Source organism: Ammospiza caudacuta, chromosome 5, assembly GCF_027887145.1.
Source record: "Ammospiza caudacuta isolate bAmmCau1 chromosome 5, bAmmCau1.pri, whole genome shotgun sequence".
Classification (NCBI taxonomy): domain Eukaryota; kingdom Metazoa; phylum Chordata; class Aves; order Passeriformes; family Passerellidae; genus Ammospiza; species Ammospiza caudacuta.
The window spans coordinates 52,657,672-52,676,514 of record NC_080597.1 but is presented as its reverse complement, the minus strand read 5'-3'; the positions used below and the strand labels follow the sequence as shown (position 1 = coordinate 52,676,514).

General features: G+C 35.3%; 1 protein-coding gene across 1 annotated transcript in view; it reads right to left on the bottom strand.

Moving 5' to 3' along the window:
- Window positions 1-18,843, bottom strand: part of FOXP2 (forkhead box P2) — a 283,948-nt gene that overhangs the window by 68,266 nt on the left and 196,839 nt on the right. The gene's annotated exons all lie outside the window — the stretch shown is intronic.

Genomic DNA, 18,843 nt, shown 5'->3' with positions numbered 1-18,843 from the left:
ATATGTCTAGAAAAAAAATTGCTAGCAATTTTTACTAAGCACATTTTATTTTGTGTAACAGAGACAGTTTTCTCCAACATGATCACTGTGAATCTCACAGAACACCCAGATAACTGTAAATGACATATGCATTGACATTTACATGTGTACTGTCATGCAAAACCATTTCTTGCTACACTGAATATAATACTATAACTGAATGAAAAAAAAATTCTGATTTTGTGATATCATTTTCCAAGCCATGGTCAGTGTACATAAAGGTTCTTCAGGATAAACCTTATCAGTACAGAGTAATGGATTTCAAATTCTATGTTGTTACCTAGTGCTTTACAGCAAATTGCACTTTCAAGTCTTAGAGGCAGTGAGAATCCTTGGGAAGAAGTGAACTTGCCCAAGGTATCCCACTTTTTCCACAGAGAAGCAGTAATGAACAGACACACAAATGCTGAAAGTTTGAAACACAGAAACCTACAAACAGGACAAGGAAAAGATCAAAGGTAATGACACCTCTGTATATTGCTGCTGAAGATAGTCTGCCTTTTCCCCTCTAACTACCCAGTCACATGAAAATGTATGAAAGGTAACACCTTATTAATCTATACAGTAATGTATAATTCAGCTCTTCATTGACACATGCATTTCAAATACTAGAGTAACAAGAATTAAAACAGAAACTTAAATTTATTTTTCAGTTTAAAGGTATTTCAAAATACCTTCAAATCAGATCAACAACACCCATGAATTACTGATATCTGAAATTATTTGATGGCCAATAATACTTCACATTTCAGTCCAGTTTCTAATGAGCTGCAGTACATGTAAAAAATTACCATCACAAGACCTACAGAAAGCCCAAGGACTATATGGCTCACCACCCAAATCAATTTTCCAGAAGTATTGTACTATTTGGATATCAGAAACCCCCAATCCATCTGCACTGTTTCCCACTCACAAGACAATGGCAGCAAGTGTGCAGCCAGTAGCCAGGCAAACCATAGCTCATAACTTTAACAATATAAATTAGGAGGAGTGTCTATATACTATTTATACAGTTAAGAAAGGAAGAGAGAAGCTCTTTCAGATGGCAATTCAATCTGAATAAATTGAGCTCTGTTCTGAATTTTGAATTGTTCTGTGCGAGAGCTTTCTCTCCACGAATTACAAGGAAACCTCCCCATGTAGGCATGTTACATTTGGTGATGAGAAGACTTCCTTTCCTTTAGACAGCAGAAAAAACCAAGTAGTGCATGAGTGAACCCCACACAAATAAAGAAGCAAAGAACTACCCAGGTGTAGACACTTGGAGATACTAAAATTATTCCTGAAGTGGAATATCTTGTATGTTTTCCAACCAGGACTATGTGATCTACAGCTAAAAGAAACATTTTTGATGTCAGCCAAACTAGCCTTCAATAGGACAGTTCTCCATTTACCCTGTCAAGGCTGACAAGTACTCTGTAGCTTTATGTACATTTATCAGGAGTGCATGGGGATTAACTAGTGTTAGTTGTTCCAGTTGTTCTGGGTAAAATGGATGGATCTCAGTCAAATTTAAGCAATAAAAACTATCATTTGGCCCAAAGAGCAGCTGACATGTGGACAATTCTCAGGCTTTCAAGAAGTGTTGAGATTAATCCAATGAACCTATTTCTCTGTCTGGTAGTTGAATAAAATCCCTTATCTGTCCACTTTAGGCTCTTTTGATCAGTTTGTGATAAAAGGGGGCCATACCAGCAATCATGAAGCGCAGGCCTGTAGCCCATCTTTCTGCTGCTTGGAGCAGCTGAAGCAAGCTGCTTTCAAGCTCTTCACGACAAGAAAATTAATTTTGTGTACAAGAAGACAATGAATGGGTAAAGCTGGCTGTAAAGAGAATAAGGAGATGATGCAATGATCAACTCATTTCTAACCATTAGCACTCCCCACTGAACAGCCACAGATTAAAACAGCACAAGAAAACAGAAACAGTGACCAACACAGTCAAGAGATGCCAGAACTAGGGCAAGAAATCACTTATCAGGACAGGGAACAGCTGTGTACTTTTTCACATTTATGTGAACTTTTCTATATCTGACCTTTCTATAGCAATTTGAAAAGAGACTTTCATTAATTAAAACTTTTAAAACAATGCAGTGCAGTTTAGAGTCATTTCTCAGTACTTACTGTTTATGTGCCTTTTGGATGTGTAATGCAAAGGTGTGTTTCAACATTCTAGCCAAGTAGAAACCACTGCAGCATTTCACGGTCTTGTGATGTGTTATATGAATAAGAGGCTTTCAACTTTTCATGTTCTATAGAAAGTGCAGCCGTATACACACGTGAGTAGAAATTTTTTATCTTGTTTTGCTATCTGTCTTGCTGTTTGGTCATTCAAACACACCTAATTGTACAACAAATGCAGTGTTTTAGGACTGTGGTCAGATCTGCCCTGGCGTGCAGTATTAGCATGACAGGCAAAAAGACAGATTTATCATGGCAAAAGCTCCCCCTCTTTGTCTCTTATTAGATACCTGAGCCTGACAGGGAACTCATTAGAATATTAACATTACTAATTTCATATTATCTTATGTACCAGGGTTTGTACAAGAATATTTTACCCATCTTACTGATATGTCTGCTTGCCCTGAGCATTTTCTAGAGGCAACAGAAGACAATGTGCAAATCCACTGACTAGTCCATCCTTGTAAAACCAGCATTGTCCTCACCTCTCTCTGTTTTCTACTACAGACACAGGTTAGACTGACTTTGCTTCTCACAAGACTATCTAAAATTAAATGCCCTAGGTTAGGCAAGATGAATTTGGAATTTTTGAAAGTTCATTTGAAAAGCCACAGGGCTCAGGGGTGAAAAAACTGCAGATAGACTGGGGTAAATATAGTTTAGCAGTATCTGCCAAGGAGAGACCTGAAAGCTGTCCATGGTTTCAACAGCTGTTTGAATGTTTCTGCCATCCTGGTGCCTCCCACCAGGCATTTAGCCAGTCCCAGTCCTGCTCTCACAACTCAGCTCAAAGCAGCAGTTTCCTCAATACACTGCTCCTTTCCCCAGGAACACTTCCATCAGCAGTCTTGGGAGACTGCCAACACACAGCATATATTTAAGTACCTTCCATTTACTGAAATGTCACTTCCTTCATTAGACACAGGTGAGTGTCTCTGTCCTTTCACTGACTTTCTATGCCACCTGCCAATGTTTTGGGGTTTCTTTCAAGACTATGGAAATACTTTATTTATTTTTTCAATTTGTTTGTAGTCTACAGGTTTAGTACCAAAATATGAAGTGCTACCTAGGGAATGAAGCAAATTTAAAGATTTCTTCAGAAATTACAGTGTTTTCTACCTGCAGTGATAAGACATCTATCTACCTTTAAACTGAAAGATGGGAGTTTTTGAAATAGGAAGAAACTCTTAAATGTGAGGTGGTGAGGCACAGGAACAGGTTGTACAGAGAGGTTGTGCATGCCCCAGCCTTGGAAGTGTTAAGGGTAAGATTGGATGGGGCTTTGAGCACCCTGGTCTAGAGCAAGGTGTCCCTGCCCATGGCAGGGGGGTGGAACCAGACACTAAAGTCCTGTCAAACTCAAACCATTCTATGCTTTGCCACTGTTTAGGCATGCACTGATATGGACAATACAGCTGAAATCCTCCAAACTCGTTACCTTGAGAGTGCATCACCCATGAAAAGGCAACACATTTTCCAAAGCACAGATATTACAGATAATAAAGCAGTGTTTGTTTGCTTTGATAATTACAGGTAAACAATCTGTCTCTTAGGGGAGCCACATCCAGCACTGGTAAACTCATGATAACCCATGATATTCATGAGTTAACCTAATGGAATGCACAGCTGGCTATAGTCACAATGAAATGACTGAAAGAGCAATAAGGATGGATCTTTAGTGATATACCTGTTTAGAAACAAGTTCCAAGAACAGGTTTACAGATTTTTTTTAGCATAAAAAATGGAACTAGAAAGAAACAATTTCTGTAAAACATTCACTAAAATAGAACTAGGAAACATTTAAAAAAAAAGTTTAGAACTTCTAATGCAAAAAAGCATGAAAAATACTTTCTTTTATCACTTTAATAACAACGTCTGATTTGTCAAAATAACAGTAAAAACTCTATAAATATCTGTTAAGGGATTATTCCAATAGCATGAAAAACTCTAGTGACGAAATGGCACAGAATACAGAACTGTCATTGTGCATTTACATATAAAAGGCTGTTTAAAACTGACAGGCACATAAACAGAAAATACATGCTATAAAATTAGTCATTTTTAAGTACAGATCTTTAAATAAAACTGGCAGAGCACCTCCATTAGAGCTAACTCATTCTCAAGAGGAATCATAAAAACGGTACAATGTATTTTTAACATATTTTCTTCAGTCTTGTATACTGATAATAGTTTTATTATTTCACTGTATGAACATATCTTCATCAACCTATCTTAAAATATTTGTGATATTTCTTAAATAATGCATTTTTGTTAAGGATGACATTATACGTTTACATAAGTTTTATTTATGTTTTCAAAAGATGATCAGAACTGTGATTTACTAGATCTTGGATGCTGCTTGTCAGAAAAAAACCCATATATAGCACATCCAGGACTACTAAACAAAATGCATATTTTTAAAGTTCTTATGATGCAATATTTATAGGGAACTGAAGAGCTTTAATAGGCCTACAAGGGACGATGTTTTGAATGCACAACTCCTCATAGTCAAAAATAGCAGCAGCACATTTCAAACCAAGCACTGTATGAAACAACACCCTAAGTTTGAATTAATATAAACCACGTTAAACGATTATTGCTAGAAAAAAAAAAGGAGTTCTGACAAGCAAATACGAAAAAAGAAAATATTTTGACACTGATTTCACTGAAAATGCTGACTTTGAAAATACACAGAAGTGGAGTTTATTGCTCTTCATTTAAAGGCTGCAATGGCCAGGGCCATGTCCCACCTCCCCTTTCACCAGGGAATACAGAGAACCTGGGCAGGGCCTGAAAGCTCAGCTGGGAGCTGCCCTGCAGGATCTCAGGACCAGGACTGATGGCTGAGCAGGAGGCTCCAGAAACTCCCTCTGCTCTCAGCCACTCTGCTCTGGACCAGCACCGACACCCTTTGCCCTGACCTTTCAAAACTTTATTTCATGAAAGTGCCTAGGATTTAATAAAGCAGTACTTTCCAAAGCTCTCTGAACACAGCTTACAGATTTAGAAGAATTTGTTTTTTCCTCTCTAGACATGAAATCAATTAATCACAAAGCTTTGAGCCTAAGAAAATTCAGTATTATTTGTGTCATTGTAAAAATTTGAAATAAATATAGAACCTTTTGCAACATTTGAGACATTGACTTCTATGTCAAATATTCAAAAATATTTTCCGTATAAAATTCTATTTACCTCTCACTTTTATTTAGTTTTAGAAACAACTCAGAGACTACCTTAATGGCATTCAGATATTTATTCTAAGAAAAATAGATGTAACTTTCTGCCACACTATTTGGATTACTCATAACAAAACTTCACAAACTGATGTTCATTAAACATACATATAGACATAACTGTTATAAGCACTGAATAGCAATCTAATTTGGATTTTAATTAAAAGAAATAAACCAAAATAAAAGTATTTCTTGATAAAAAATTGTTATGTAAATTGCAGACCAAAAAGACACCTTGGCAAGTGAGCTACCACATCCTCCTTTTCAAATGCAGAATAAATGGGTTTATTTCTGACACACATTTGTCTAAAATATTTAAACAAAATTTAACCAAGAGGAATTCCACAACACCTCCTACTCCAGCGCTTTCTTACTTTGCTCGTTTCCCAAAATTATTGGATATTTAACAAAAAGCTCCTCTGCATCAATTAAAGCTAGTTATTATCTGTAGACATGTACATACAAGTATAAAAATATGTAATTTTTTTCCAAAGATATAATTAATGATGAAATAATGCCATTTACCAACAAAATATGTATTTTGGAATGAAATGGCTATAACGCTTTCCACTACTATTCTCTTACTGATTTCATGCAATATCAGTTAAAACTTTATCAGTAATCTTTTTTTTTACACTGGACTATAGCTAACAAACAGAAGAAAATGTACATTTGTACCTGAACACCTGACCCACCTTTGAAATTAAAGCTACAGCTTTGCCCCCAAGTTTGACAGTAACAACAGCTGCCCCTAGAACTGACCTCAGGAATGAGGGATGTTTCTGGAGCTGGGCTTACCAAAACCCAGACACATTCATTTAAATACTGCATGACCCTGAATATTTTCCTCTTGACAAAAGACATTGTTACAGTTCACATATATACACTGTTTACAGTACTCCTAATGAAAAGATCATGTCTCACCTTCTGCATGATACCAGAGCAGCCACAGCTCTTCAAGTCTGTAAGAAGAGACCCAGACTTGCCTTTAAATTAAAAGTGATAACTGAAAAACATTTCCCATCCAAAAATTCTAGGAGGTTCAAAACCAGCGTTTCATAAAACACTACTAAAATATAACTAAGGTTTGCAGGTCGTATAGCAAAGGTTTGCTCATGCCCAAATTGGCAGAACAATCCAGTTCTGCACTATAAAACATGAGCATTAGACAATACCATGAAAAGCAACTTATGCAATTCACAAGCAATTCTGAAGGGTTAAAAATATTGCTTATGAACAATTCACCGTTTTTTCCACCTAAAATAACATTTTTCCAATATGCTCTTGTAAGAATATTAGTGAAGGAAATTCCAAAGCAAAAGTTTTGCTTGAGATGAACCTGACTTTGACATTATGCAACCTTGAAAAACTGGTATTAACAACATTGTTTTGAAAATGTAGGAATGTTTCGACTTCAAAATCATATTTTTTGACCCAAAATTACTGTAACAAATTTCAGAGCATTTTAGTACTGAAAAGTCACAATAAAAATGGTATAAATTGAATACTTAATGAATCTCTAATGAAATGTTCAATGTTGGATCAGTTTTATTACTACTGATACTGATCCACTAAAATTGTAAAAGATTTCACAATTTTCACTACTCTTTTGCTTCTTTCAGTGGAATAGGTACTATTCCCAACCATGGCAAACCCAACTGATGACAAAAAAATATAATTTTATCAATCTGGTAAAAAATCTCAAGCTTATGTTCTCTGAAAAGTTTTCTAAATTATGGGCATTCAGACTCTGTTACAAGTCATAACAACATCTAGAAAAAATATTTAAAGAGAAGAAAAGTAGAAATATGAATGGTTGCTCAATTAAAAGACCAGTTAAGGATTATTAAGTTGGATTTTTTTTTCTCTGCAAACTTTTTGAAATCTGTATAAATATCAGATAGTGGCAACAAACACAAAGAAATTAGAGCAGGATTTACACATGGAGGAAGAACACAGACAGGTAATAGAAAAGCAGACATGCTGCTGGCATCTTCTTGTTTATAGAGTTGCTGAAGAGGTTTAAGCTATTTACCTTTACTTTGGGAAGCACAAAGCTTTAGGTGTTGCTTTAAAAAAGTATATATACACATCTATCTGTCTCTCTATCTGTTTGTAGTCAGCAGTGTTGACCGAGACATTACTAGGAGTTTCTCAGCAGCAAACTCATTAAAGTGGCAAAAGCCAGAATCTTGCTAAATTTTGCCCAATGTAAGATGTCCTAAACCAATTCCTTAAATGAATGAGTTTTGAAGAAAACCACAGTGTCAATTGTTGCATTATGTCAAACCAAATCTTCCAATTCAGGATGCAAAGACACTGAGAAATGAACATTTCTCAGTTATTTCTCAGTTCCCTGTTACTTTGTAGGCAACAGCACAATGAGTGGGCTCTGGAAATGAATCTGGTGGGAGCAGAGTGCACAGATCTTTGAGAAAAATCATCTGCACAAGCCTCAACTCACTCCAAACATCCAGACTTCAGTGCCCATGGAACATTAAAAGAAAGATTTCAGGCTGAATAAAATCTCTATCTGCAGTAACATATACTGTGGGAATGGATTTAGTTCTTCGGTGTCTAACATTTCTTAGCGTTGTATACATTGAGGATGTAAAGACAATGATGATGAACCATTAGAATAATGTAACAAAATATTTATGACTGCAACACTGTGAGTACCTGTGTTACTTCAGTATCTCTACAAAATCCTCAGGTTTTTACTATGGAGCACAAATGCCTCCTGTGCTAGGATAGACTTGTGGAAGCATGACAGTGTAACATAGAAAAGAAACTGAAATTCCTAGAAGTTAGTATGACGTAGGAAGTACATAATGTTATATCTATTGGCCAAATGGATTAGCAGGCTGGATTTGTGAGCATCTGGATTTTTGGGATCTTAAACTATTTCATAGCAAGCCTTTTCACAATGTATAGCTTCCCAGCATGCTCCATCACAATTTCTGTAACATAACTTCCACAAAATCCTTTCTACTGTATTTTAAAGTCCTCACATAACTTACTAAAGTGTTAAATGATGAGCTATATCCAAGCCCCAATATAGCAGTTAAACATATTTATATATATATGCATATTTTACATACTATTTATATATACACCAAATGCTAAACACGCTACATAGTGTAGTTAAAAAGCCCTAAAGTGTGAAATATATGTACACACATTCTTTTAACTTTTATCTGTCTCCCCTGTTCAGAGACAACTGGATGAGCTACATAAATAATAAAAACAGGAAATAAGCCACACTCTTAAGTATCTATTATGAAGGGAATACTGTTTTAACAAGATCTATGGAATCACATTATCATTCTATTAATTCAATAATCTTGATGTTGTTACAAGATGGAGACAGTTATCAAAGCAGGGGATCATTCTTGTACGTAAGGATCACATCACTTAATGGGACAGAGGTGTCACATAAACCACAGTGTCAAAAAGATAACAAGTACAGGGCTGAGCCTGCAGTGGCAATGAATTTATGTTGGCATATATGGCTCCAACAAAATAACTGGTATTTGATAAGCATGTAGATAAGGCTGAGTTTTAAACTGCTGTCATTAGAGTGCTGATTTTGTGAAGTTCCTCAGAAATTGAGCTTTTATTTTAGATGCAAACACTTTCAAAATCTATACATACTTCCCATTGACAAAGTGCTTTCATTAACTCAGGTTTGCAATGACAAATGTAAGAACACCTTCTCTTCTTTTGAAATTAAATTAATATTTATGGTAATTATTATAAAACAACTTTACCTTTGAGGACATTGGTCCTCAGGGTTTGCACAGGTTTCTAATAAACTGTTTCCTCTGAGAAACTTTAGGAATTATTCTTCATGATTTGGTATATTCCTCCTTAGAACTGGTAGCCAAACCGATATTTTTTACACCTTTTTTCCATTCATATAGTTTTACTCAAAAAGAATAAATTCTAGGCATGATATTTCTTTTACTACTTCATTTCTGTGTGCAGATGATGGCAGTGCCCACTCCCACCTACATGGCACATGAAAGTTTGAGTCAATTCAAGAATTCAAGATAATAAACTAGTTTTGGTATGAGTACTTCTACTCTTACAGCTTCCAGGCTCTGCTATATATATCATTTGGTCTCACAATTATTACAGTGGTATTACAATAACCACATATTGGCTAGAAGATTGGAATTCTAATGCCTTTTTAAGCTGACGACAGGTTTGCAGGTAAAACACCAAGACAGCCCAGTATCAATCTCTGAACGTCATGTTTGTGAGATGGATGGATGGAGGCAGTTCCACTTCTGCTGGCTTTAGCCTTAACTGCTCCATAGGTGTGGCCCTTCATTTCATACAGTTTGTGAACAGAGACATCCTATGAAACCACATGAAGGGAACAGGCTGCATTTGAACAATCATGTGCTCAACCAGCATAGCTAGCTAGGTCATTAAGAAGGTACTACTGTAGCTACAGAGCTACAATGCAACTATTTATATGTAAATAAAGCCTTGGAATTTTTGGTATCATGTTACATATATGTAAGAAATTGAAAATGAATAGAAATGAATTAGGTACATGAATTAACACAAAATGGAGGGGTGATTCAACAGACCAAGGATGCTACTTTATCCAGAAATGGTGAATTCAGACAAAGACCAACTCAAGACTAAATAATAAAGAATATCTAAGTCCAGCTATCTTTTGTAAGTTCCTACCAAATGTCAGCTTTTTCAGGCTATCAGCATGCAAGACAGGATTTTCTAAATGAATAACTCTATTTCTATTTTTTTCTGTTTGTCTCCTTATTACAACAGCATGATGACAATTGAAATAAAAAATGACTGATGTATGTTGTATTCTTCAGAAACCAATAGTGGGAAGATGTCCTTAATTCCTTAATTTATATTTCTGGAAATTGTTACAGAGGCAGTATGTATAATGTGCAGCCTTTCCCAGCTCCAGCTCCAGATTTATGCAATAGTTAGTGAATGCAGAGCAAAGTTCGGAAATGGATTACCACAATCTGACGTGAAGCAGAACTGAAATGATAAAGCTGATTGAAGAAGGCAAACCTTTCCTTAAAAAAATGTTCTGTGAATTATCCTAGATTTCATCCTTTGCATTAACTAAAACAAGATTATATGGCCAAAATCTTTTTGTACCGCTTCACTTTTTGCAGATTAATCCTGGCTGATAATGAAAACTACCATCGAGCTAGCTCCAGGTAAAATAAAGTTTGCATGGCCATCATACTGGCATTTCAAAAGCACAGGATGAGTCTCATACTGTGACATTTAAAAGGCAAGAAATCCCACTTAGATGCTTTACTTGTACTTTGTGTCAATCATGCCACTTGGCACAGAGCAGAAGTGTTGTCAGGAATACTGTCTACATCCTGAGTGAAAAACAAAACTCCAAAAGTGCATGTGAGGGAGAGAAACTATAGAAATGAGGAAAAAATTCACTTACATTTATCCAAGATGGCTGTCGCTATTACTGTTGAAACTCTGCTATGGGCTGAGGTCACAAGACCCTGTAAGCTAAAATAGAGAAGCTTCAGCTGAGGGTAACTGAAGCTGCAGCACATTAAAATACATTTTAAGGTTATTGGTAATGACTGGAGTTTTAATTTCTTGATCTGTTTTTCCCAAGGCACAAAAAGTGTCTTTTACTTTTTTTGTCATTTTTCAAGCCAAGAGGGAAGAGATTTTCAGTATCATCCTCTACCTCAGTGTAAGTCTGTTTGTATGTTATACACCATACATGATATGAAAAGTATGATGGTTTCATTGGTGTGAGTTTGGAGTCACCACATTATTCACAAATGGAGAAACCCTACACAATTTATGCAGATTCTCCCAAACAAAACTAGAATGGAACCTTTATACAAAAACACATCACTATATATATAGGAAATGCATATTATATATAAAAAAGCTAGCTTTAAAATCTTCAAAAAGGTATTACAATGCACCACAGAGCTTTTTTTTCCTTCTATAAAGGTAATTTTTAAAACTATGTACCTTTGAGGAATTTTGATAACTTTTATATCTTAGAAATACCAAAATAACCTTAAAATATTTTTGTATGCATATAAATACTTTAGTCTGAAAATCTACTGCATCTTAACTTCACAGGACTTAAATCATGTGTGTGATCTATTAGGCAGTTAGAACCTACTCTTAACCCCCATTATATAAAATTAATATGTATTTTTTTAATTTTAATAAAAACCATATTCTTGGCTTCAGTAAGGGGCAAGACACAATTTGTGACTAATTTTGGATCAGAAATTCGCTCTCCTGGCCTACAAATCACAATGATTTGAAAAAATTGATATGTAAAATTCAAATATAAAAAAAAAAGAGAATAATATTACTGGTAGTGTTAACAGCAGAGACTTGTAATAATAGAGAGAAAGAGACTAGTAAAGTTCAGCTGAGAAAGGTGCATGATTAACAACCCTGCAGTTTATTATCTGTACTAAGACTGCACAATAGCTGACTATATAAATACACGCTTGTGGATATTCACATATAAAAAGATGTGCAATGTTGAAAAAATAATTTCTAGAGTGTGCCTCAGAGGCTTTGCTATAACTGAAATCAACAAAAGGAATTCCAAGAACACAAGGAATGCAATTAATCTGAACTACAGAAATCTTGAAACAGTCAAATAACAACAGAAGCATATCTATTGTACATATTTGATTTATGTTAAAGAATGACCAATTGCCAAGAAATACAGTAAAGTGTGGAATCTCTGTGATTTCTGAGCAAACCTAAAGGAATGAAATTCCCATCACAAAATACAGATGTTGACTTCATTTCTTGTGTAACCACAATGTGACTTACAATAGATGAGACTGTACAACAGATGAGAACTAAGGAACTACCAAGGTACTACAATATTTTCAATGTATTCAAAGAAACAGTGTACATGGTTGAAGCTAGGGAATCCACTAAAACAGTTAAACATTAGAAACATTGCTAAAAAATTCACTCCAGAAGTCACCATACTCCTAATGAACAAAGCAGTCAAACTTGTAATCTCAAAGACAAGCAAAGAATGCAACGTGATTCTAAGAGAAACAACCATCAGGAAATAATAGGCAGAATTTTCCAACAAAACAATGACTGCTGCATTTTATTTTTTTAATAGAAAAAGCCAGCAAATTTTGTTTGAATTCCTCACAAAGAGTGGGATAAGTGATGGCTAAGGCATTTGGGTTAGAACACTAACTCCTTTGCCATTAGCAAGCCCATTTCAGTACTTAGATGACTAGTCTGAAGTTCCATGTAGCCCATGTAGAATGTACTTCCTACCCTTGCTGCTATGGGATAAAGGCACATCACCTGAACACAATATCTCAACTAGAACTAGTTGTGTGCTTCCAACTAATGATAAACACTAGGGGAAAAAAAAACAATAACAAAAAACCAAAAAAAAGCAAAAGCAAACTGAACAGAATTTATAATTCTCCTGAGCAGGGAGGCTGCAGTAACAGAATTTAGACAATTCTGAGTTTGTTTGACTATGTAGAATGTGGTCTAAAATGCCCAGTTTGAATAGGTAAAACTCAATTCACAATAAGTCCTGCTCATTTCATAGGCAGTCATTTATTTAGAAGAAATTAAAGAAAAAAAATAGAAGTGGTAATGGGGGGTATTGCTCTACCAAATGCAAAAAGTCTGCACTACAATCTAAATCTGAAATAGTCATCTGAAGTAATCAAAAGAGAAAAATAGGCATTTCTGTGGCACAATTCATTAAATCCTAATTAGATGTCTAAATCAGATTGCATAATTTGTCTCTTAAAGCTGTGTTGACTATGTGTTGACAACAATGTGTTGACTAAAAGTGCCTTGACTATGAATGGTGACAAAAAGGCCCTTGAGCCTGGACTATTAAGGTGAAAGGCAGAGACAAGGTGTAACCTTCTATTGTCTGGTGCAATAAAGCCCTCTTCCAAGAGACCAATTATCTAACATTGACTTCTCCTTAGTATGCACCTGAAGAAGTCATTTGTATTTATGTTAAATAGATGTAAAACCAGACTACTCTGTATTGACTTCACACATTCAGACAGCATCACAGAGGTGCAATGCCCTAAAACTATTTCCAGGCAAACAGCGAAAGTAAAACTGCCAGAGACTTCAGTTTTTCTTCAGATATGGGAGGATAACTAATGAAGAACACTGCTGAAATCCTCAATCATTTTGTTCTGTCACCAGATGTATGGGCATACCTATAATACTCTATAGCCTATGTAAACAAACCCATCAACCAAGCAACCCTCAAATTCCCGTCTTTCACTTCAGTTTTGAAGAAAAAAATCTCTGGTGAAATAAAACTATTGAAAATATTACAATCTACACGTGTGTGCACACAGAGAGAAATCAGCCAGAGATCTTAGGTATGAACATTCATATTAAAAAAACTAACTAAAAAATCAGCACGATGTTTCAGGAAGGCAGAAAGCAGGTTGACTATGATGGCAATAGCTATTAAAGCAAAACTTTGGTTTGAATGAAGTTCCATGAATTTAAAAAGTATGTAAAATCAGGTGTAGGTAAAATTTAAAATAGCAAGTAGTAAAGTACATGTTTTTATTATGAAATAGCCTATTATAAAATTTCCCAATATTATGTACCCTTCAGCTTTATGGAGCTCATTAGATTAGATATGACAGTAGCCTAGGCCTCTTTGCAGATACATATCACAAACTTAGGCAGCTAGCAAAAGAACAATCATGATTTTGATAATCAATTTCAGAACTGAATTGAATTTCCAGAAATTATCTGAATGAAAATTAGCTCCCAGATAGATGGGGGTTGGTACATTTGATTTAAATTAATCAGGTGGATAAAAACGAAATAACTGAAAAAAAAATAAACCATATTATTTTGTAAATATTTACAGATTAATTCAAATTTATCAACTAAGAAAATTAATCAGAAAGTAGACTGACAGCACCTCACACAACTCAGTGATCACCATAAATCCAGACAATGTATCAGATTTCATCAGAATAGAGGTCATGTTTTAAATGAAGGTACAATTTGTAATGCATTATTCATCCATCTGAAAATATTACAAGGTGGGATACCTTTTTTATAGTTTATTACCATAGCATATTACAAAATGCATTTGTAAAATAAATGTTTAACTGATGAGTCTATGACAAGTCGTTAGAAAGCATATTATAAGATGCAAATATTGTTAAAATACGTGTGCATGTATAATGCATGAGTTACAGTCATCAGGCATGGTAAAAATTGTCATAAAATTTAACAAATGATAGTAAGATATTTATAAATGGCATCTAAACATAAAGTGAGCACAGAGAGTAAATGGTACTAAAATTAATTCTTGAGTGAAGATTCTTTTTTTCTCTTCTCTTTTTACTCAGAACAAATCAAGTTAGGTGATTTTTTTTCTGTTTGCATGCTAGTAAGCAATGTCTGAAATAAATTCTTCTTGCTAAGTTTCCAAGGCACACAGAAACTTCTGCCTTCAGAAGATTTGCAGGATAAAATTGCAAACAGATCTCTATTAGCCCAGCCCTGATTAACCTGAACATCTTCAATTTTTTTCCTATGGAGAATTAAAATGCACTGGACAAATCTGAATTATTACTTTTACAGACAAAATTTTGGAGGAGGCAAATTGTTGTAACTCTATACTGTAATTCTTTGTCTACTCATCAGAAAAAACTTCAACAGAGCAGGGAAGAAAACCTTACCTTTCAAATACTGAGCATTTCATTAGTGATACTTAAGATTTATATAAGCCTTCTATATGCTATTATAGTTTTTTATAATTCAATACTGTACAGCAAAACACCTATCAGAGAAAAGGTTTTCATGGGTTTTTTAGAATATAAACCAAGTTCTTCACCAGGATATTTCCCAGCTGATTACAGAAACAAAATTTGTCTTCTTGAAAGAGAAGTCTGGGTATGTTCCATCTCCAAGAGTCAAACTACATGGCAAACAAACAAGTTCCTAAAAATAATGTCCTTATTCCCAACATCATTAAGTAATGGTCTAGGAAAATAGGAGAATGGATTGAATAAGAGAGGGGGAGAGAGAGAGAGACAGAGAGAGAAGACAATTAGAGGGAGATACCAGTCACGTCCTGCAAGCTTTTGTGCAGGGATTTACTGGTACATGAAGTCACTCATAATTACGATACAGAACTTTAAAAGATTTCACTGTAACTAAATAATGTTATAAATCTCATTTAAATCTGCCAGGTTTCAGTTGCTGAAGAAGTTGATCTGAAGCTTCTGAAACACAGTCAAAGAGCATTAGCTGGATCTGGGAAGTCTGATTCTGGGATACAAATGTTGACATTGTTCTCTCTTAATATTCTTCGAAGTTTAACAACATTGAATGCCTGGAAATAAGACGTAAATACATTCAAGATAGAAACAAAGCACTAATTTTGACAGAACAAGCAAGGAAAAACCCCAAACTCTGCATGTTTTAAAACATAAACTTATTAATCCATAGATTAAACATCTCTTTTGAGCTTTGGCATACAAAGGGTTCTTGAGCCTACCATTGCTGGGAGAATGTATAAGGAAAGTATCTCAAGTTTTTTTATTGTGTCTTATCATCTTACTCTGTCCACCTTTTATAACACACCTGGAGAGGGCACTCAGAACACAGGCTATTAGGACCTGGCTCAGTATCACCTCTGCTCATACTCCTCTGGATGTAAACAATGTACTTAGAGGCCTGAATTTTGAGCTAATACAAAGACATGCAAAGACAGACCACATTTCAGCCAGAGGACATGGTGCATGCATTACCAGCTGCAGCTCTACCAAGTTTACTCAAGACCTATCTTACGAGGAAGCGCAAGTGATGACACACATCTGTGCAACATGTCTAAGAAACACTTTTCCCTTCTCATCTGTGGAGCTGTGAAACACTTTCAGTTGAACATGATTTATATTCAACACTGAAAGCTTTAGTGAAAGCAGTAAAGCAAGGCCCTGGCTGCAGGAGCACTCGCTGCAGTGCTGCAATCCCCATGAGAACACAACACATCCAACCGTGGGGTGCTCCTGCTACCTGCATGTCATGGCTGGAGCGAAGAGTGCATTAAGTGAATTTCTCCACCCATGATGGTATTCACAGAACTTGTGGCTAATCTTTTTTTTCTTAAAAGCCATCCCATGCAAAGCCCTCCACAAATTGTTTCTTCAGCTTTTCTAAACATAAAGGAACTTGCAAAGCACAAAGCTTTGAAGTCTAACACTAAGTCATTCCTTCTTGTACACGTTTCTTGTTTCCTAAAGATGTGGCCACTTGGTAAAACGATTGAGCAATCAGTTCTTGGAAAAGAGTGACTGTCTCAACATTAAATTGAAGGTCAAGAGGACACTGCTCAGAAGTGTAGAAAATGCTGTGTAGGACACTTCCTCATCCTTCCAGAAACAGAGTCACTCCTGGCTTTCTTTTTACTCTGCTCCCACTATTTGAATATACTTGTAAAAGTAGACAACTTTCAAATCAATCCAACAGACGGAAATAACCCTAATATAAGACACAACAAAAATGGAACACATAACAAAATTATGAAATGTTCTCAAGTGACATTGGAAAAAGTTCATGAAAATATGAATATCATAAATAAAATTAGCAATAAATAGTTTCTTTTTATTACATTGTTTGTTTTTCTTCCAGAAGTTATATGAAAAATAAGTAAAAAGTCAATATATACTGCTACTGACTTGTTTAATAAAGAAAATGGTCTTTCCAGCAGCTACAAGTGCAAGAAATTATTAATTAGAAAGATACAGAAAGTTTCTAATATATTCCTGTAGCTGACACTGCATCCTCCTTTGTTAAGCAGATATGGCAGAATGATTCAACCAAAACAGGGAGCCAGCAGTCTGCTGATTCATAGAGAAATTTAGTCAATTGGACAAACTGAAGAATATTTTCAGTCTAAAGGACTACATATATTAACTGGAATTCCTACTCAACCTAACAGGCTTTAAAAATATCTGACATCAGACAGTGACATTATGTCTTATTTCACAATCTAAAATATTATGTTTCTATTTTTGCTTTCCTATTTCGTATTCATCTTCTTTGCAATTAATTATGCAGTCAAAACAAGAGGCTTTTTTCCTGAAGTACTTGGAAGTTTATGATAGGCACACACGTCAAGACCCACCACTCTAAATGTGAACTGTCTGTGGTTTCATAGTTTAATGCTACAGTACATAAGGTGACAAAAGTCCAACTGAGGATGTGCATCATCCACCACAAAGAAACTGCAGGGTGTTCAGTTTGTAGTCTGGTATTGTTCGGACTCATAGAACGGTACTGGCACTCTTTGATTGTGTACTTGGAAAAGAAATTTCACACAGTAAGTAAAATAGGAATTTTCTTGAATTGTAAGTACAAAGTGAAATGGAAACCAAGAATTCTATTATTTGGAGAATAATCAATATTTTGTAGTGAATTTCCAGGCATCCTCTCTTCGTGTGTTGGCACACATCTGTATTCACATCTTCTGCTAAATTCTTCATTCTGTTGGTAGTTTATGAGTTTCTCACACACTTATTTCTCACCAAACACAATTGTATTAGTTACAACCTCTAGCCCAAAGATCTACAGAAGTGCCAAAGTATGTCTTTAAAGTATGTCTGTGAGGACAAGAGCTGAGTGTTTAGCTGATTAAAGAGATTAGCATACCTAAATACATTTTCTTTAGAGAAGAAAATGTCTAATTTAAAAAGTATGAAATTCTAAAAGGAAAGAAATCCCAAGGACAGAAGATGGTTGGATAAGTATCAGTAAGACTTAAATTTTTAAGACAAAGACTATACTGAAACAGATAGGTTATTCATTGCAAACAGAAGGCAATACTGTGTCCTTCCTAAAACCAGGACACTGTCAAGGGATTTTGGGATTGGAGTTTTATTCTTCATAATTCTTGTCCCTCCTGATTGGACCATAATGGGGTTGCTATGGATTGCATCCAACAGATCCTGGCATTCATCTTTTAGGGTCCTGGCCTTTCCTATCTGCTATTAATCTGATGAGATTTATACATTCTTTAATCAAGAACAGATGATGTTCTGTGGAGTAGAAATCTAGTTTATGCACAAGCACAGACTACTCTAGTCACAGTAAGACAGGATACAGAAGAAAAAAAGAAAAAAACACAGACTAGATGCAGTACTTGGAATGCCTGAGATATGACTAACAACGATTTTCTCAGACATCTCATCCAAGCTTGGAAAGACTGCAGTGAAAGGGGTCAGATACAAAGTCTCATGCTTTCCTGTGTTGCACAGCTCAGGTGAAATTCATAATTCAGGTAAAATCTTTCTCATTTAGAAAACTAAATGAGGGGATCACATTTATGGCAGGA